Source organism: Urocitellus parryii, chromosome 14 (assembly GCF_045843805.1).
Source record: "Urocitellus parryii isolate mUroPar1 chromosome 14, mUroPar1.hap1, whole genome shotgun sequence".
In the NCBI taxonomy this organism is placed as follows: Eukaryota; Metazoa; Chordata; class Mammalia; order Rodentia; family Sciuridae; genus Urocitellus; species Urocitellus parryii.
Window position 1 is genome coordinate 8,501,747 of NC_135544.1, and position 21,969 is coordinate 8,523,715.

Genomic DNA, 21,969 nt, shown 5'->3' on the forward strand with positions numbered 1-21,969 from the left:
CTTAGTGAGACACAATCCACCCCCCACCACCAAAATAAAACACTGGGGATGTGGCTCGGTGGTAGAAAGCTTGCCCAGCATGTGCCATGAGTCCTTTGGTTTGATTTATAGCATTGCAAAAAAAATAAAGTAAACAGATAAGAAAAGATATACAGTGATGTAATGGTTACTTTTATTTCTCAAGTTGGAGGACAATTTTGGAGGCCAAAATTTAAATTGTCAAACTTTAAGTAAGCATGACTTTAATAATGTAAGTGAACTTCATCCAATCAGCTTAAGGCCTGAATAATGGAACAAAATGATTGGCCTCCTAAAGCAAGAGGGAATTCTCTAGCACAGTATCTTCAGATTTCATCTGCACCATCAGCATTCCTGAGCCTCCAATATGTCATCCTTCAGTTAAGAAATATACCATTAGCTCACCAGGGTGACCAATCTGCTGTCCCACACTGAAGACTCTGCCTGCTAGTCAACATTATCATATGAGTCAATTTTATATTTAAATGTATATATATACACTCAAACACCTGATCTGTTAATTTTGTTTCTGGAGAATTTTTACTAATAAAAATTTTGGTATTGAGGGTAGTTTTGGAAGAACAGAACCATAAGTATGAATTTTCTGAATTGGTTTTGGAGTTCCTGGAATTGCTTCTCTAGTCTTATTGGAATTGAAGACACTGATGGCTGTTTTCAGTACTAAACAGAACACTGATAGCCCATGCCACGATATGAAAACAGAGACATGTAAACTATCATCACTAAATATTCCCAATCAAACAATTATAGAAGTAATGATATTTTTGAAATTTTTCATCAAACTAATATGTAAAATGAGATTGGCTGGCTGCTACTAATGTTGACGGACAAAGTGGGGTGGATGTGAGGATACACTAAGGGATTAAAATTTACAGATCAAGTACACTGCATAAATGATGTGTAATCTATGTCTGTCCTGAAAGAAACCCTTTTTTGTTATAACCCCAGAGCTGAGATTGCTGAAAACTAAACCCAGAATCTCATCCCATGAGTCTTACAAAGCAAATTGAATTTCCAGCCTTGCAAAGTGTTTATTTTTAAAGTACATTCTTCATTATGATCAGACAGCTTCTTATTGATAGGTTGACATTAAATTGTCTTCATCAGAGAAGGCGCAATGCTTTCATATTACTGGAATTGACCCTTATTCTGAATTTTTATGGGGTTGCCTTCCCTGCACACAGTTTTCTGCCAAAACCACCTTCAAACTTATAGAATGCTTTATTCACCAGCTTGTTATTCTGCTAAGAATTTATTTTGATCAGGGGACTTACTTTACAGCAAATCAAGTAAACAGGTAGGAAAAAATGGTAGTATATCCATCTTCATGGAATTCAATGGTTCTACCATGTGCTCCCATCTCATATTCCGAGGTAGCTGTCTTGATAGAATGATGGGGTATCTTTTTAAAGATTCAGTTACAGCTGTGACAATACCTTGCAGAGTGAAGGCAAGGTGTTTCAGAGGGTTATATATGCTCTGATTTGGTGTACAATATATGGTGTTGTTCCTCCCATAACCAGGATTATAGGTCCAGGAATCAAAGAGCAGAAATTGGAATGGGACTGCTCACTATTACCCCTAGTGATCTCTAGCAAATTTTATCATTTCTGTTTCCATGACCTTATAATTTGATGGCCTAGTTTCAAAGGGAAAAATACTTCCACCAAGAGAAATGACAATAATTACATTAAACTATACATTAAGATTGTCACTGTTCATTCATTTTGGACTTCTCAAGCCTCTGAATCAGCAGATAAAAGGAGTTACTGTACCACATGCAGTTATTGACCCTAATTACCAAGGAGAAATTAGCTCTCTTCTCTACAACAAACATAAGAAAGAGTTCATCGGAAATACAAGAGATCCCCTAAGGTATACTTAGCATCATCGTGCCTTGTGACTAAAGCCAAAGGAAAACTATAACAACCCCATTTAGGCATAATGGCCCTGACTCATAGGGAATAAAGGCTCCAATCACCATCCTAGTCAAAGAACCAATGACAAGCTGAAGTGCTTGTTTGAGGCAAAGGCAACGTGAACTGTGCAGGAAAAGAAAGTAGTTATGAATACCATCTATGGCCATGTGACCAGCTACAGAAATAAGAACCACAGTCATCATGGATTATTCTTCCTGATTTTGGTTGTGAATTTATTTGTGTATATTAAATATATCTGTGTCCCTCCCTTTCTTATCCTTTTACCATGAAATATAAGTATATTGACTTTATATCATTAAGTTACAATAAATCAAGAAGAGGAGTATCTTCTATCTAAGGGCATTGCAATCTCTTTGGGTTTTCAGATGTACCATGTTAGGTGAAAGTATGACCTTGTTACTGTCTTTTTTTGGAGGCTGAGTCTAGTTGAGGATGTGTGTGAGTGCTATTACAGATTGAAGGTTTACATCCTCTCAAAATTTGTATGTTGAGGCCCTAAGTGGTGGTCTTTAGGAAGTAAGGAGGTTAGATAAGGTTATGAGGGCAGGGCCTTCTCTCAGTCCATCTATGTTACTATAACAAGCTACCATCAACTAGGTAGCTTATAAAAACCAGAAACTTACGTCTTAGGGTTCTGGAGGTTAAGAAATCCAGGATGAAGACACAGGCAGATGTGGTGTCTGGTAAAGGCAAGCTTCCTTGTACCTAGATGAAACAAGAAAATCATCTTTTTACCGTGTCCTCATATGATGGGAAGATGAGGGGTCTCTCCACAATCTCCTTTGTGAGGACACTTATTTTATTCACAAGGGCTTTACCCTCATGATCTAATTTCTTCCCCCAGAGTCCCACTGCCTGATATCATCAATTTAGGGATTAGGATATGAATGGAGGGTCATAAACATTCAGTTCATTACAGACCTTCATAATGGAATTAGTGCTCTCATAAGAAGAAGAAGAAGAAAAAAAGGTCAGTGTGTAGTCTTGTTCCACGTAAAGACACAGTGATAAGATGGTCATCTGAAAGGCAAGAAGATTCACTCTCCAGTGACTGAATTTGCCAACGTCTTGATCTTGGACTTCCCAGCCTTTGAATCATAAGAAGTGAGTGTGCTGTTTAACCACCCAGCCTGTGGTATTCTGTTATAGCAGCCTAAACTGGCTGATTTGATAAGAGGTGGATGTACAATAATTAACTTCATATGTCAATTTGGAAAGGGTTTTTAGAGAAGATTGACATTGAAATCAATGAACTCTGAGAAAGCAGAATGCTCTCCTTAATGTGGGTGGGCCTTGCCAATCAGGTGAAAGCCTGAATGGAACACAAAAGACCATCCTCCTCAGGCAAGAAGGAATTTTAAAATGAACTGTTTTTAGAAAAGAAATGTACCATCAGATCTCCTGGATCTCCACCTGCTGGCCTTCAGATTGAAACTACACAAGGGATTCTCTTTGGCCTCAAGCCTGCCCATCCAAGCTGCCAAATAGGGACGTATCAGCCTTCATAATGAATAATTCATTATAACAAATCATTCACTATAATAATTCATTATAATAAATTTCATTCCTTACATAGATGTGTTCCATTAGTTCTGTTTCTCCGGGAAATTCTGAAAAATGCTATTACATGCTAAGACCAATCAAAAGAAAGCTGGAGTAACTATATTAATTTCAGGCATAACAAACTACAGAACAAGGGTTATTATAAAGAATAAAAAACAGATATTTCATAACAATAGAGAAGTCAATTCTCCAAGAATATATAACCATCCTAAATATGTATGTACCTAATAACAGAAAGTCAAAATATCAGAGCCAAAAAGAAATGACAGAATTTATAGGAAAACCAGAAAAAATCCACTATTATAGTTGGAGACTTCAACATCTCCCTTTTAGTAATTGATAGATCAAACAGACAGAAAATCAGTAAGAATATACTTGACCTAAACTGTACTATCAATCAACTTGATCTAATTGACACTTATAGAATGTTCCAGCCAACAATTGCAGAATACACATTCTTCTCAAGCTTATATGGAATATTCACTACAAACCAGGAGCAGGGGCATAAAACACGCCATGACAAATTTTTAAGAAGAGAGAGAGATAATAGAAGTAAGCTCTTACACCAAGTATAATTAAAATAAAAAACAATAATGAAATGGTAGTTGAGAAATGCTCAAGATTTTGATAGTTAAACAACATTCTTTAAAATAACTTACATACCAAAGAAGAAAATCTTAAAAGAAATTTCAAAATATTTTAGGCTAAATAAAATGAATGTACAATTTACCAAAATTTATAAGCTGCACCAAAAAATCAGGGCATAAGGGGAAATTATTAGCATTAAATGCATTTGTAAGTGTAAAATAGAGATCTAAAATCAATAATAAAAGTTTTCACCTGGGAAACAAGATGAATAAAAGTGCTTTAAGGGGCCTAGAAATGAAACTAGGTGGTAGACTCCTTACCTAGCATGGGCAAAGCCCATGTTCAATATGTTCAATACCCACCACCACAATAAATAAGTAAATAAATAAATAAAAACAAAGTAAAAGCCATTTAAGCCTCAAGTAAGATGGAGAAAAGAAATAATAAAATTAAAGCAAATTAATGAAATAACAAACAGGAAAATGATAGGGAAAAATCAATAAAACCTAAAGCTGATTCATTGCAAAGGTCAATAAAAGTAATGAACTTATAGCCAGAATAATAAAGAACAAAGGAAAGATAAAACTTATTTGTATGAGAAATGAAAGAAGCAGTCAACATTCTGAGTCTGAAGATATTAAAAAGAAAATATAGGAATACTATTAGCATCTCTATGCTCACAAATTTAATAATTTAGATTAATTAGACCAATTTCTCAAAAGACACAAACTACCAAAACTTATGCAAAGATAAATAGATAATCAGAAAAGGTCTATATCTATTTAAAAATTGAATTATAATCAAGACCTTACAATAAGAAAATATCATTCCTATTTTCACTTGTGAATTTTACCAAATATTTAAGGATAAAATGATAGTTTTCCGTAATTCTGAAAATAGAAGCAGAGGAAACACTGTCTAACTCATTCAATGAGATCAGAGTATTGTAATACAAAACCAGACATTACAATAACAGAAAATTACATTACAAAGACATCATAAGAACAGAAAAATCACAAACCAATATTCCCCATGAACATAGATGCAAAATGTACAGTAAAATATTAACAAACTAAATCCAAAAAATAAATAAAAATAATTACACACCAAAAACAAGTGGAATTTATTCCAGGGGTGCAAGGCTAGTTCAGCATTTGGAAATCTGTGAAGTAATCTACCACATTAATAAGCTAAAGAAGAAAAACTACATTATTACATCAATGGATATACATAAAGATCATTTGACAAAATCCAACATCTATTAGTGACAAAAATACTCTCAGCAAACTAGGAATCAAGAAAACTCCTTAACTTTCTACCAAACATCTACAAAAGAACCACAGTTAACCCAATGGTAGGAAACTGGAGGGTTTCTCCGTATGATTAAAAAAATAAATAAAAGGTTAAGTATGTTTTCTCTTATTATTCTATTTTAACATGGTATTGGAGTCCCAATTAATGCAATTATAAAAGAAAGGAAAAGAGAAAAGAAATGATAGACATATTAGAAAAGAGAAATAAAACTGCTTTTGTTCATAGCTGAATTAATTATCTATGTAGAAAATCCCAAGGAATCTATATAAAAAAAAAACAGGAGGTGAATAAGTGAATAAAAGAAGGTTAATATACCAAAGTCAATTGCTTCTCTATGTAGCAGCATTAAAACATCTGTAATCGGAAATTTAAAGACAATATGATTTGCAATGACATAAAAGATACTTAGGTATAAATCTCACAAGATGAGTACAATGATATGTATGGTATTTATATCCAGAAACCTACAAACTCTGAGGAAAGAAATAAAAGAAGATCCATACAAATAGAAGGATATCCCCTATTTATGAAATAAAGGTCGATAGGATTAAGATGTCAATATTTTCCAACTTGATCTATAAATCAATCAAAATTCCAACAAAATAGTTTGTATAATTTGACATAGTGAATATAAATTTAGAAAGATAATCCAGTGGGAAAAGCCTCTCCCACAAATAATGGTGGTACCTTTGGACATTTATGAATAAATGAAAAAGAAGAGCTGGACACACACTTCACTCTTTCACAAATAATGACCCCCAAATATTATAGACTTTGATGTAAAATGAAAAACTGAAGAACTTCAGAAGAAAACATATGAGAAAAATCTAGAAAACCCTGGATCGAGGGATGAGTTTTTAAACACAACATTCCAAACACAATCCCTAAAAGAAAAATGATCAATTTTGACTTTCAAATCAAAAACTCTTCTGTGAAAGTCGCAATTAAGAAAATCAATAGTGCTCACTTTGGCAGCACATGTACTAAAATTGAAATGATACAGAGGAGATTAACATGGTCCCTGTACAAGGATGACATGCAAATTCCTGAAATATTCCATATTTTTAAGACAACCCCCTCAAAAAAAAAAAAAACAAAGGGAAAATGTTCTCTCTGATATGTGGAAGCTAATGCACAATAAGGGGGCACAGGAGAGAGAGAAGTTCAGTGGATTAGGGAAAGAGGAATGAAAGGAAGGTAGGAGGGATAAGAATAGGAAAGACAGTGGAATGAATCTGACATAAATTTCCTGTGCACATGTAAGTATATACCACAGTAAATCTCAACATTGTGTATATCCACAAGATTGGGATCCTAATTAGAATAAGATACATTCCATGCATATATAATTATATCAAAAGGAACTTTTATGTATAACCCAGTAAAATTTTTTAAAAACCAACAGACAAGTCACAGACTTGGGTAAAAACACATGTATGACTAAGAACTTGTATTCAAAATATGTAAAAACACTTAAAATCCAGCAATATGAAAAAATTCTAATGGGCAAATACATGAACAGACACTTTAACAAAGTAATATGGTTATGGAAGTTAAGTTATGGAAAGATATTCAATTTCTTTTGTCATCAGAAAAGTTGCAAATTAAAACAATAATATGATACCACTGTGTACCTACAAGATTGGTTAAAATCCAAAACCTGACTGCACCAAGTGGGGAGATGTTGAGAAACAGGAGGAATCTCATTCATTCATTCACTGATGATACAGCCATTCTGGAAGACAATTTGGCAATTTCTTACAAAACTAAGTATACTCTAAGCCCATTATCTAGCAAAAATGCTTCTAAGTGTTCGATCAATTAATTTGAAAATTTGTGTCCAAAAAAACCTGCCCATAAGTGTTTATAATAGCATTATTTATAATTGCACAAAAATGGAATATATAACTACGACAAAAAAAAATCTTACAAATGCAAGTTCAGGGAGTTCTACAAAACACCCCACCAGTAATCCTCAAAGCCGTTGAAGTGCTAAAAAAACAAGGAAAATCTGAGAAACTTTCATAACTAAGAGGAGTCTAAAGTTGCACAACTAATAAATATAAAGTGGTATCCTTGGTGGGATCTTGGAACAGAACTAGGGCATTAGGAAAACTAAGGAAACAAAAATAAAATGCAGACTTTGTTCTCTAATTGTAACAAAGGCACCACAGTATAAAATACTATAGCAGGGGAAACTGGGTATGGCATACATGGGAAATATCTGTACTTACCTTTGCAATTTCTTATGAATTTGATGCTGTTCTAAATTTCACACTTAACAAAACACACAAGTTATGTAAGCCATGCAAGGTATAGCCATAGGGAAATTTGTATTTTAAATGTTTATAATATACTATTGAGTTTAAAACAGTGATCCTGCAATCTGTACACGTGGAAAAATAAGAATTCATACCTCATTTGAATCAAATTTATGATATGTCAAGATCATTGTATTGTCTTGAGCAACTAATAAAAAATACACAGAAAAAAAGAGCTAATTAAAACCAAAGTAAGTAGAATAAAAGAAAAGAAATAATAAAGATAGGAGTGGGATGGGGAAAGTAAGTAGAAGAAAATAAAAATAAATATGAGTGGATAGAGAAGATAATAGAAAAAATCAATGAGACAAAAATTTGATGCTTTGTAAGAGCAATAAATTTGCAAAGTTATAAGTATGCTAGGCAAAAAATAGGAGAAATATAATTTTCCAGCAAAGACAGTCCCCTTGAGTAGATAATAAGAAAATAAGTGAAGAACATTTTGAGAGTTTGCCAACAATAAATGGAAAAATACCAAAACTGATGTAAGAAGTAGAAATCTGAAGTCATTTTATATCTGTATCCATGAAAGAAATTGAGCTAACACAGGAAAGCCTTCTAAAACACAACCTTCTTGCCTGGATTATTTCACCAGACAATTCTACCAAATATGTTTGAAAGGATTAAAAATAGAAATTCTATGTACTCTCTCACAGGAAATTGAATAGGAAAGAACACTTCCCAACTCACCACATGAGACCAGCACTACCCTGACATAAAAATTAGAAGAGAAACAAGAACAGACCCCTACAGGCTGATTTTTCTCATGAACACAGACACAGAAATTATCAAGAAAATATTAATCCAATTTAACAATATATAAAAAGTATAATACAAGATGAACAAGTGCTTTCATCGCTGAGTACAATGTGGTTTAGACATTTAATATTCTGTGTGATTCACCAACTATCAGAACTATTTATTAAAGAATAAAAAAGAGGCCAGACACAGAGGTACATGCTTGTAATCCCAGGGACTCGGGAGACTGATACAGGAAGATCCCAAGTTTGAGGCAAACCTGGGCAATAGCAAAATCCTGTCTAGAAATAAAAAATAAAAAAGACTGGAGACATAGCTCAATGTGGTAGAGCACCTGAGGTTTAATCCCTAAGACAAGAAAGAAGGAAGGAAGGAGGGAGGGAGGGAAGGAAGGAAGGAAGAAAGGAAGAAAGGAAGGGAACTAACTCTATAATGCAGAAAAGCATTGGACAAAATTCAACACACATTTGTGTTAGATACCTCTAATTAAGGTGGGAATTGAAGGAATTTTGTCAATCAAAAAAAAAAGCATCTGTGAAAACCTTATACTACAGACATATTGAATGTTGATCACACTTGGTAAATAGAATTTGTCAAATATGGCAACTCTCTCAACTGAAAATGTGATAAGCAAAGGATCAACTTGAAAAATATTCTCTTTTAAGGCTGAATAGTATTCCATTGTTTATATATACCACATTTTCTTTATCCTTTAATCAACTGATGGGCATCTAGGTTGGTTCCACAGTTTAGCTATTGTCAATTGTGCTGCCATAAACATTGATGTGGCTGTGTCCCTGTAGTATGCTGTTTTTAAGTCCTTTGGTTATAGACCGAGGCATGGAATAGCAGGGTCAAATGTTGGTTTCATTCCCAGTTTTCCAAGGATTCTCCATAGGATGGAGTTGGAGAATATAATGCTAAGTGAGTGACGTTAGCCAATCCCCCCAAAAAAACAAATCTAAATGTTTTCTGATATACAGATGCTGATTCATAGTAGTGTTGGCAAGGGAGAATGTGGAAGGATTAGACAAACTCTAGATAGAGCAAAGGGGAGGGAGGGGAAGGGAGGAGGCATGGGGGTAGGAAAGATGGTGGAATGAGATGGACATCATTACCTTAAGTACATGTATGAAGATACGAATGGTGTGACTCTACTTTGTGTACCAGAGATATGAAAAATTGTGCTCTATATGTGTAATACAAATTGTAATGCATTCTGCTGTCATATGTAACAAATTAGAAAAAAATCTATTGATCAGTTTGCTTCCATTAAAACCAGAAAATGTAAATTATAATAAATTCTGGTTTAAATAAAAAAAATGTTTAAACAAAAAAGTGAGTTTTTAAAATCTACATTTTTAATTTTCCAACATTTCAATTACAGTAATGCTCTCTAACATATTACTATTTTAAAGCTATATTAGAACTAACATTATTTTCTCTAACCTTTCAGGTGATTCTTCTTCAATTTCTGGTGTTTCTTCAGGTCATTTTCTCACATACATGCACCTTTGAATACTTAAGATGTCCCTCCCCAGGTTTCCAAAGTCCTCTCTGTTCAACCTTCTCCTCTTCGATACTCTGCCTGGAAAACTAGCTGCCTTTGCCTCTCTGGACACCCAGCCCTGTGTCTTCAATTCAGGAGCCCATGTCTATGATCCCATCAACTTGGGAGACTGAGGCAGAAGGATCACAAGTTTAAGGCCAGCTTCAGTAACTTAGTGAGACCCTCAAAAACTTAGTGAGATTCTGTCTCAAAATACAAAAAAATTAAAAGAACTGAGGATGTAGCTCTGTGGAAAAGCACTCCTGGGTACAATCCCCAGTACCTCCATATATAATATAGACTAATATTGGTCCAAAGTTGGAAGACTAATGTCCCACTTAAAGTGGACAGACAAGAAGGGGATCGATCTTCCCTTCCTCTGCTTTTTATTCTTGTCAGGCCTTGCACAGATGGGATAATCCCCATCCCCACTGAGGAGGTAAATCTGTTTTACTGAGTCCATCAATTCAAAGGCTAACCTCATCCCAAGCACACTCACAGATGCATCCATAAATAATGTTTAATCTGGGCAACCTGTAGCCTAATCAGGTTGACACACAAAACTGACTATCACATCCTCTGTGCTCTAGAGCCTGGGAATCTTCTCCAGGCAGGACACTGGGGTAATCACATAACCCTTCATTAATTGTCTTCTTCCTCTCAAGGTTTAGTGTCCCATTTCACTGGGACCTATTTTGCGTATATTTCATCTGGATTCCCAATTGTTTCAGGTGAACAAGTAAACCCAGTTCTTGTGACTGTACCTTGGATAGATGTTAATGTAAGCAAATTTATTAATATTTTGCTTTGTAGTATGTGTCTTTTGACTATGGATTATATTTCCACACAAGATATTTCACTTTTAATACTCAAAAGAATTTATTTCTATGTATGATATAAAGCAGATTTATAATTTTGTGAGTGGGTTTTATGTCACATAGAACCAAATAACTCTTAAGTTTGCATCCCTCTTTCCATGTGACCATAGGAGGAACTTATTTTCCTTCTCTGAGTCTTGGTGTTCTCATTGGTTAAAAAAAAAAAAAGGACACAATAACATCAACCTCATATCACTTCCTCAGTACAGAGCCAGGTATAAAGTAGACCTTCAAAACTACTGGTTGCTTTTTTACTCTCTTCCCAACGATATGATTTGTTTTCTGTGATGTATCTATTGTATGATAACCTGTTTAATTTTTGTCCTCTTAAAATTTCAAAATAATTGATTTATTTTGTTTTCTCATCTATTTCTCAAACAAAGATCAGAACCCAACCTGTTATAGGCACTCCATAAATATTAGTTGTCCTCTAGCACTCATCTCTGCCAGTAAATAGATGTCTTGATGGTTAAGAATAGCTGATATGATTTGAATGTGTCCCCTCCAAAATTCAGGTTTTGCCAAATCATGGTATTGAAAGGTTATTTGACTATGAGATCCCTGTCAATCTGGATTATAAAATCAGCTTCAAGTACCATTTGGCTGTCTGGTTTTCCACTTTTCATCAGGCAAGGACTTACCATTCCTCCCCTCTGCTGGGTGCAGCAACAGGGTGCCATCTTGGAGGACAAGAGCAGTCTTTGCCGTACATCAAACCTAACCTGTCAACACCTTGCTCTTTACTTCCCAACCTCCAGAACTGGGGGAAATAAGTTTCTGTTCTTTATAAATGACCTAGTCTCAAGTATTTTGTTAGAGTAGACAAAGAGACCCAAGCAAAAAACTTCTGTGTGGAATTGGCATATTGCATAATTTGGGGAAGAATTTTTAAAAGGCCAGTATTATGAAAAAAAGTCTTTCAAAGTTCATAATAATGAAAATCCCTTATGCCATAATAGCCACTACCTCCATCATGTGTCATCCAGTAGCCCTCACTCTAAATAAATAAATATACCATCCACGATATTCGAACTAAACAAATACCAACTTGACCCACACAATCCTTTCAGATTTTAAAACCTAACAGAGTAAGTCAAATTACCTTGTAAGGTCTCACTGTGGGCTGAAAAATCATAGACATAACTTGATGGAGAAAGTTCTGTGTTAATTTTGGCAGGGGAGTAGATGGGTGACAGCAAGAAAATATAAAAGAAATATGAATGACTAAAATGTGTCCCTTTGTTGCACAATGGACGTTGTTATAGAAGTATCTGAACCTTTGCTGCTCCATCTAACCAGTCAACTCCAAATAAGGAGTGTCCTAGAAAGATGGAGAACAGGGAAAGGAAGTCTAAGGAATAATAGATGTTTTTTTTTTTTTTTACTTAAATAAATATCAGCTAAGAAGCAAGATGGGAATTCTATGTCTTGAACACTGACACAGAGAAAAAAAATTTACAAAAGAGAGAGAGAGAAAGGAAGAACTCCATCCACAAAGCTCTGTGGGTTTGGATTGGCTGCAGCATGGATCATTAATTTTCCCTAGGAATGATCAAGAGTGTCATTAGGATGCATTAAGCATCATCTAACAGGGGATGGAGTGCAGGGAGGAGGACCAGCTCTCTCCCTGTGCTATTGCATAATCGATGCAGATTACTCAAAGCTGCTCCCAGAATCTCCTCACCCCATTAGCACCAGACTTGGCTCACTCACATGCCGTCTCTCACCTCTTCCCTTGGTTCTTTCCTCTGGGGATGAAGACCCATTCTTACAGTGAAGAGAACCCCAGGAAAACCACACCAGACTCCTAACTGCTGCAGAATTGGGGAAGAAGCACAGAAGAGCTCTTTTTCTTATTCATCTGATTGACAAATTATTTTGGCCCTAGATATTAGAGCTGCCCTTCACGTGACTCTTTCCCACCCTCCCTTCTTTTATTCTCCTGTCTAAATCCCTCCTACATGCCTACGCTCACCCCTTTGACCCATCCCCTCCAACCCTCTCTCCCTCACCTTTCCTGAAGCCCCCTGCCTCTCTCCTCCCTCTCCCATCTCCCCCTCTCATTCTCTGTCCCTTTCGATGAGGTCACCCTGACTGAATGAAGGACACGAGGCTCAGAAGAGGTCAGACATTAGCACTGCTATAACTGCAGTGCTACTGAAACTGGGCAAACCCATCCATCACGGGCTCCACTACTCCATTAGGCCTCACATGAAATATGCCCTGCTCTGAATCGCACAGCCATACATCTCCCGGTCTAGACACCTTCCTGTTGTGTGAAGATCAATGCCGCTCGGTCATGCATCATGTGTCATCCAGTAGCCCTCACTCTAATAACCGTGTCTATTCTCTAGTCTGCAGTATAAATTATGGCACTGGGAAAGTACTATATTATTCAACAACCTTGGTCACTAATGGATTATTGGGTTTATTGGTGGATAATGTGAGCTCCCTTTCTTTCTTCCCATTTTCTTCTTTCTCCTATTTTTGGCTGAATCTCACTTTTATTTATTTATTTCTCTCTATTTTTATTTTATTTGGTTCAGGTTTGAGTGATGGCTGCTCTAGACTTCTGTCAACAGACTCCGATATCAAACTCCAAAAATGATGATGCTTTAAAATAAGCCCAATTAGAAAGAATTCTCTATGGCCACCTATGAGATAATGGACTGAGCCCAGTGGCAGCTGTTCATCCTTTTATTTCCTGAGGATTATGCGATGGTACCTTTTAAATGAAGGATAGTTTTGGAGAACTCAGAGCAGTTTGGACACTCGGGAGCTCCTTCCTAGTGTCTCATGAGGCTCAGGCTCGTAGAATCCCCTCTGTAGTTCCATCTCTCTGCTCCTCTCTGAGCACTTATATTTTCTGCTGCCAGATGTTGGTAATTACTGTTGTTCCATTGGCTCTCAGTTTTCCCCTTCTGTAGAAAGGGCAAGAGAGGGAGAACCCAAGCTGTCATAAAGGAGAACAAATTAGAATGCAGACCCCTGAAAATAATAGCTTTACAAAAAAAAAAAAAAAACTAGGCACATTAACTCTAGGGAATCAACCAGTTTCCAGCTATTCATCCAATATTCAGTTTTGTTATGTCTTGTTTTGTTTCAGAGGAAGTCTCACTCACGATTCCCAGGCTGGTTTTGAACTCATGAGTTCAAGCGATCCTCCAACCTCAGCCTCTCGAGTAGCTGGGACTATCAACATAGGCCAGAGTGCCTGGCTCATCCAAATTTTTGAAAGCATGAAATCTTACATTAAAAATGATCACGTTTTATGAAGTCATAACTTTTAATCTGAGGCTGTCCAAAGATGAGCTAGGTTTCTCAAAAAAAAAAAAAAAAAAAAAAAAGAACTCTTAGTCATCAGAATTCAAACAGATGAGGACCGTATGGAAAGATGAGGAGAGTCAGCCAAGATGACATTTCAAATCCTACCCATTCCTCAGACACCAGACTTTTATGATATACCTAACAAATAGCAGTATTGTGAGACCAAGTTTTCAAGGGAAACAATTTTAAATAATAGTGACAATTAGGAAGATGAGGTCAAACCAGTGAGGTTCCAAGGGCTTCTTTTTTCATGTGACTTCATATCAGGTTACCACAAAGCCCAGGCCATAGGTGGTCTCCCTTAGTCATCTCTCTTTTGATGATTCGCTTACTAGTGCATGAGTCCAGCAACAGCGCAGAGGGAAGGCCTGGATACCCCTGAAATGAGAAGAAGCAGTGGAAGCCAAAGTCTGAGATGAGGTCTTCATCACATCCTTAAAACTTGAAAAATCTAGGCATTCATTTCCCAAGCTCAACTAGAGCCTAATTCCATATGCAAGATCTTTCCTGACTTCCTCCTTTTCTCCAGGACCCTCGGTTCTCCTACCTGGGAACCTGGGGAGCTCTGCAGGAGTGGGGACTGTAAAGAGCCTGCTACTATTCAGGATTCTGGGTGTGTTTGATCTTTTTGTTATTGTTGGCCCTTTTTTTTTTTCCTTTCAATTTTTCACTCTTTTTTAAGAGCATTTCTGAGTTTACAGGAAATCTGAGCAGAAGGTGCAGAGCACACCCACATGTCCCTCATATGCCCATACTCAGTTTCTGTATTTTAAACATCCTCATTAGTGTGCTACATTTATTACAACTGATGAGACAATATTGACACGTTATTATTAAGCAAAGGGAGTGATTTGCATTAGGCTTCACTCCTTATTGTACATCCTATGGGTTTTGATGAGTGTGTAATGCCATGTGTTCACAGATAAGGAATCATACAAAATAGTTTCATTGCCCTAAAAACCCTGTATTCTACCTCGTTCTTCTTTTCTTCAATCCAAACTACTTGAACCACTTATATTTTCTTTACATCTTTAGAGTAGTATTTTTCTCCCAGAATGTTATTTTTTCCCCCAGAATATCATTTTCTAGAATGTTGTATCCTGGAATAGTCTTGTTTTCCCAGCTTCAAACAAGTTTCTTTCACTTAGTAATGTGCACTTAAGTTTCTGTGTCTTTTCATGGCTTGACAACTCATTCCTTCTTTGAATAATATTCCAATGTCGCCTTCGGAATAGCATTTTTGTTGCTTCCAAGTTTTGTCAATTATGAATAAAGCAGCTATACTCATCCATGTGCCAGTATTTGTGTGGACATAAAGCTTTCAGATCGGTTGGGTAAATACCTAGGGGCATCATGGCTGGATGATATAGTAACAGTACATTTAGTTTTGTAAGGAACTGCCAGAACACAGAAACCAGTCAGCATGGTTTGGTTAGGATGGAATGTTCAGATTTTAGGTTAGACTTCCTAGTTATTGAAGTGCAAATAATGATCTGTCTGCATTAAAACATCTATGCAATTCCCTCACTGTTGAAAGAAACAAACAAACAAACAAATAACTGGTTGGTATCAGTGTCCATTCTTAGCAGCAGTGGATGTGAGTTCTCCTTGCTCCACATCCTTGCCAGCATTTGATATTGTTGGTGTTTTGGATTTAATTTGCAGTTCCCCTGATAGATGATCCTTAGCACCTTTCCATAGGCATATTTACCACTGTTCTTCATATTTTTATTATCATTGTCTGTTGCTACCCATTTAATCAGGTCCGAGACTTCCAATATCTCTTCAAAGCTAGCAAATGAAACTACCCTAGACCAACGTGGTCATCCCAGGGGAAGATGTAAAGTAATACAAAATTCAAATTAAGTAGCCTACTTCAATCACATGGTGTGTAAATACTAGAGCTGGGTTTCAGGTTCTTGTTGGTCATATTCTAAATTCCATCCTCTTTACATTTTAACATGGTCTTTTCCAGAAGCTAGGGACTGAATAATGGAAAACCTTATCTGTCCTTGTTTTCTTCTACCTAACTTCTTTTAGAGTGAAAGAAAGTAAGAGGGCCCCAGGAGAAGTGCAGAGCACTTCTTTTGGATTCTGTGGGGCACACAGAATCCAAAAGATTGCTGAGGAGGAAGGAGAGAGGAGAAGGCAAGCAATCTTGCAGGCAGAGCTTGAATGGGCTATAGGCCATCTTGTCACTTCTGTTTTTGCATCTCAGAAAGTCTAACCCCCAAAAGCCTTGCCTGAAAGGCTCTGAGTTGAGGTAAGAGAGTTAACCAAGAAAGAGTGTGGCATTCCCCCAATCTTCTGCTCCCAAGAAGAACCGCTGCTCATGACCCAGCCTTTGAGGCATAGGGCGCAAGCCCACTCTCCTCTACCCCAATCAGCTCTAAGGTCATGGTACAAACCTATCCCCTGGCTCAGAAAAGCAGCAGTACCTGCTGTCTCCCTTTCCAGGTATAAAAATGCCAGCAGAGGGCTTCTGGGATCAGGAAGTCAACCTGCTGAGCCACAAACACCCAGTTATGCTGACTTCATAGGCACCAGCTCCCTGTTGGCACCTGCCGTCTCCTGTGTCTGTCACTAACGAATTGTTTGAACACGACAACAATGTGTTTTTCTATTAGAAGATGTCAGAGTTCCCATATCTGTAACCAGGATTTCATGATGAATCATGGTCAGCCCACTCGGTGGAAGCCTCCAGATTGGGAGTGCAACAGAGACCCTGAGACCCTATGTTCCAGCAACCCCATTCATATGTGTCAGAGTCTGGCCATAGCCCTTTGGCCCTTCTGTGACTTAGCTTCCCCTCCTATAAAAATAAATAAGAAAGCAGCGTCCCCTGATTCCCCTTCTCACCCTCCCACCTGAACAGAATGTGTCGTGCCATTTGCGCTTCTTGGAGGTGACAAACCATGTCAGTGGAAACTGCTTCCTCTAGGGGAGCAATTTCTGTTTACATAATGTGATGTCCACCCCCCGTGGAAATGCTGGCTGCCCTGTGGCCTGGCTGGGTTATCAGGAGAATGTCACCAGCCATGGCTTCTGTCCTCTGCCAAAGGAACAGATTTGCTGCCTGCTCTGAGGACAAATCCTTTAGCAGAGGCAAGCCTTGGCATGGGCTCTCTGAGAAAGAAAGAAAGAAAAAAAAACCTGGCACTAAATCAGTGCCTGAGCAATTAGGGCAAAAACAACCTCAGTACAGGCTTTGAAGTGATGGGCCTATGTGAAAACATAACATTCTCCTTCCTCTCTGCTCCAGAAGGAAACATATAAGCAGAATCATGTTCTAGAAAAAGTAGATGTAGAGGAGGGAATTGTGATAAAATGTCTCTGGTGAACCTAGGCTGCAATGGGCACCAGGCATCTAGGCATTCAATGGGTTTGCTGGTGGGGGTTCAATGGAAACCAGCACCAGAAAGAGCAAGGGTCCTTTCTACATGCTCATTCCACTTATTCTCCAGGTGGCCAGGGCTGTAATTTCCCCCTCTCAGAACCTTTCAATGACTAAGGCTACCAGGGGTCTGCAAAAACAGTCAGGAATCTCTCCTGAACTGCTATCTTGAGCAAACAGCATTTCACAGCAAGATCCAGGCAATCTACTGCAGGAACTGTTGGCTGCTCCTCTAAGACACTGTCTCTGGCCACCTCTGATGCCCTTAAACAGGTAGAAGCTCACTTAAAAGGCATAGTTTGAGTCTCTTCATATCTCCTTAAGTTCATTCATCTTCCCTCTTTATTACCCCAACCCTCAACTCTGCCATTCAGGTGCATTGATCATACACACACACACACACACACACACACACACACACACACTCACACATACCCACACACAAACTGACATTGGAAGAAGACAGATGAAGCTTTAGGAAACCAAAGACAGACTGGTTCCACTGAATCCCCATCAACAAACCCATTTTATGCCTAGATACCTGGTTCATATTGTGGCTTAGGTGCACCAGGGACATTTTATCACCAACTCTTCCTCTATTTCTACTTTTTCTAGAACATGTTATAAATGTTTTATATTACACAGAAATGAACTAGACTGACTTTGTTGATCTAGCTAACATTTTCCTAGCAAGGAACCAAGCCTGGGGAGGAGGAGTAGGAACACTGGGAGGTTAAATGGAGGGCACAAAGTCCTACAGTAGGGTGAGTATCTTTTTATTATATTTCCAAAGGAAGGAAGCGAGTGCATCGATGAAATGAGCTGCTTACCTTCAACTTGACAGGTTGTACTTCTTACCTTGACCGTGCAGTCCACCAGCTGCACCTTAGCCGGCAACATGGCACGCATGATCCATAAGAGGACCTGGCTAACAGTGTTGGAAGCAAAGAAAAATCACCTACCTCTGCTCCTTTGGCCTCGATCCAGAGCATGTTTTTCAGGCCCTGTGCACATTTTCAGTTTATGTCTACATCAGAAAGCCTGAGGCAAATTATTCACTGTGCACACCGGGTTCAAAACACTGACTTCAAATATTCCTGGCTTAGTTCTGGGTCAGAACAGTTCGCCTTCCATTGGGCTTCCTTACGCCTACAAATTTTCACACCTAAAAACATTCTGGTGAGATTTCTATCATGGAGACTCAGCTTCCCATAAAATGAGTCCAGTCACTGGAAAGAAAAAAGAAGCATTAAGTTTTCATCTCCCAAACAGTGCTATCAGTTTGACCAAATTACATCAACACTCCAGAAGTAAATAAATAAATACAATTGCATGATAATTTAGGGAGATCCTAGCCTCTAATATTTTTTAAAGAGGTCTGCAAAGCTATGCCTGGTAAGAAAGGCAAGTATTCAAAATAAAACAAAACAAAACAAAAAACTGCCCCTCAATGTTATATTATAAAATGAACTAGGAATCTAAACTTGAAATGCAGTAGCAAATGTCTTACAACCAAACTTTTAACTCTTACCCATTCCTGTTCAGTTTCTACAATTGTGCAACAAGGATAATAAAGACTATGATCCAAACTATATGGGAATACTGCATTGTGGTTATAGTGCCATTATCAATTATATGATACTTTCAAATAAAAGGAAAGAATGGTCATAATTGAAATTTTAAAGAAATGGAACCAAAGATAGAATCTGTTCTCTGAACTTAGACTTGCCCCAGGTCTTCCTAATCTCTGGGAAATAAATCTCAGGATTGGAGGAAAGAGTACTTCATAAGGAATGTTAATAAGAGGACTGCAATTTTTAAATTCACACAAATTAGACCAAAAAAATGATGAAAAAAAAAAGACATGGAAATGCAGAGGATCCCCCTTAGTCGATGCTGCCAAAAATGCTATTATGTATTCACCCAACTGGAGTTCCTTCTAGCACACTGCCGCTGAGCATATGGCTACAGTGGGCAGTTTTTCATTATCCCAGAGTGTGTCTGCAGTCCCATGTCGGCAAACTCCATCTGTATCTCTGTCAATGGAAGAAATTTCCATCAGGAAATATCAGCAGGCATCAGGGAAAGACCTTTCCAATTTACTGAGATCGAAGGAAGTAACTGCAGGGTTCCCCTCTCCTGCCTCCCTTTCCCCCCAACTCCAGCCAAAATATGTCTTGTTTTCTTTCCCAGAGATTATCCCATCACCCACCCCTGCTTGCTCAGGGGGACTCTCTGGATGGTCCTTGGCACGTGGTGCTGCACACGATGTACAAGCTGAATTCAGGTCACTGAGCCCTTTCAATTCCCCAGTTAATGGGGAACAGGTGAAAATGGCCTCCCCCTTCTCTTGGATACCATACCAAGAGAACGTAAAGGGAAACTGAACTGTGAGCTTGGCTGTTGCTGCTATTATTTTAATCTCTTCATTCTGCAAGGCGCCCATCAGGGACAAAACTGCAGGCCAGATTTAATATCAAAAGTCAATCAATGAGCCTCTGCGGGCAGAGCAGGTACCCTTGCTGAGATGGGATGCAGGGACTGGGCAGGTGGGGAGGGGGAAGCCTACAGGAACAGTTAGACAGGACCCCATGACCATAAAAAAACACCCTCTTGGATTCCCTTGGGTGTCTTTCACAGTTTGATCATTAACCTCTTGGTGGCATATTGAATGGCAACTCTTACTTTCTTTCCATGCTACTCCTAATATTTTTCACTATAGACTTAAACAACCGTCGTGTCGACATATTAAAGTTAAGTATTGTATATGGGCTACTTTAGAAAATAAACTCAGGGAGAGGAACGGAGAAGTTCCTCCTGGTTCTCTTTGCATTCTCTACCCTGAAGGAGGACAGAGTGGTGGCAGAGACTAAATGGACTGTATATTGACTTTCCTGGGAATGATTTCTCTGTATACACATAGGTCAATTGATATGACGTATTTATTTTTAAGCTAGCTTACATGCAGATTTCTATGAAGGATCCACTCCAGACCCCAGTACTCCATATCAACTTTATAGCTCTCCAACTGCCTGAGAAGAATGCTGTGGGAAAACCCTCACCATTTCAAAAATCCCATTAACAACAGAGGCCTTGTTTGAGTGGTATTTGCAAAGAGAATCTCATTGATTAAAGAACCTCCAACCAATTATCTTTGGACTTCATAGAATCTGTAAGTTAGTAAAAACTAATTGCAATTCTCCCTGTGTCTGATACAAGGGAAAGAAAGATCCTGGGAATAGAATTCTGCAAGCGAATCTATTTAGAAAAATATGGAGCTCTGAGACAATGTTCTTTAGTCAATGACAGCATGTATTTATATGTATTCATCTTTAAATCTCCACAGAAAAAGGACATAACAAATCTAACTAAGCCTTTACCATGGATGCCTAAGTCATTATCATGTATTAGACACTGGAATATAACTAAATTTCTTGACTCTTCAAAAAGATGTGCTATATTCTCACCCCTATTGGGTGTCCAAAGCGACCAAGTGAAATATTGACTCACGGTTGCTCTGGCCCAAAGCTTATCCTATTTTTTATTCCCCAACAACTCCCATGTACTTTTGGCAAAGTAACGTGAAACAGCTAGCAAAGTCCTATCTATTTATAGAGGTGGCTATCCATCTACATATCTACATGATTAAAATGATGGATATAAATGTATTTTCAATTTTGTTTGTTCAAACTCTACTCCTTTTTATGATCCTGCTCTCTCCTTTTGGAAATAACTTCTTGCTCTGAACAACCATAGTGTCCACTGTTTACATCTCTTTCTCTCTTATACTCATGCCTCATATCTGTTAGCAAAATATTTTATTTCTTGAGGGTAAAACCCATAGCTCTTCCTCCTTTCTTCTCCACAGCACCTAATTTTCATTAACACCTAAAAGGCACCCAATATGCACTGGTTGAATATGTGAATGAATAAATTCTTTTTAATTATACTAAATAAATGCAAGGTATCATTTATCATGTAGAAAAATGTGTGGCTATTCACACAGGTGGATAGATGTAAGATGATGGTGCAATGGAGAACAGTGCCTGGGTGTGTGTGGAAAATCAAATTATTAGAAGCTCGAAGAGAACAAATCGCAAAATTCCAAGCTCTCTTCTCTCTGCAGCTTCCCTTCTCCTGAAATTACTTCTTGCCACAATGATATAGGACTCACACTGTTCATTGGTATACACCATCCATCTTCAGAAGCTCATAGTCACAGGAAGAAGGGGAGAGCAGGGGAAAATTCCTAAGCACATTTCACCATTGGTTTTGATCCCTAGCCAAGGCCGTCCAC

General features: G+C 37.8%; 1 non-coding gene across 1 annotated transcript; it reads left to right on the forward strand.

The window, feature by feature from the left end:
* Positions 1 to 6,403: 6,403 nt before the first annotated feature.
* On the forward strand, positions 6,404 to 6,510 carry LOC113193909 (U6 spliceosomal RNA). The gene has a single exon (XR_003302204.1). It is a non-coding gene; the product is annotated as a U6 spliceosomal RNA (small nuclear RNA).
* Positions 6,511 to 21,969: the final 15,459 nt, after the last annotated feature.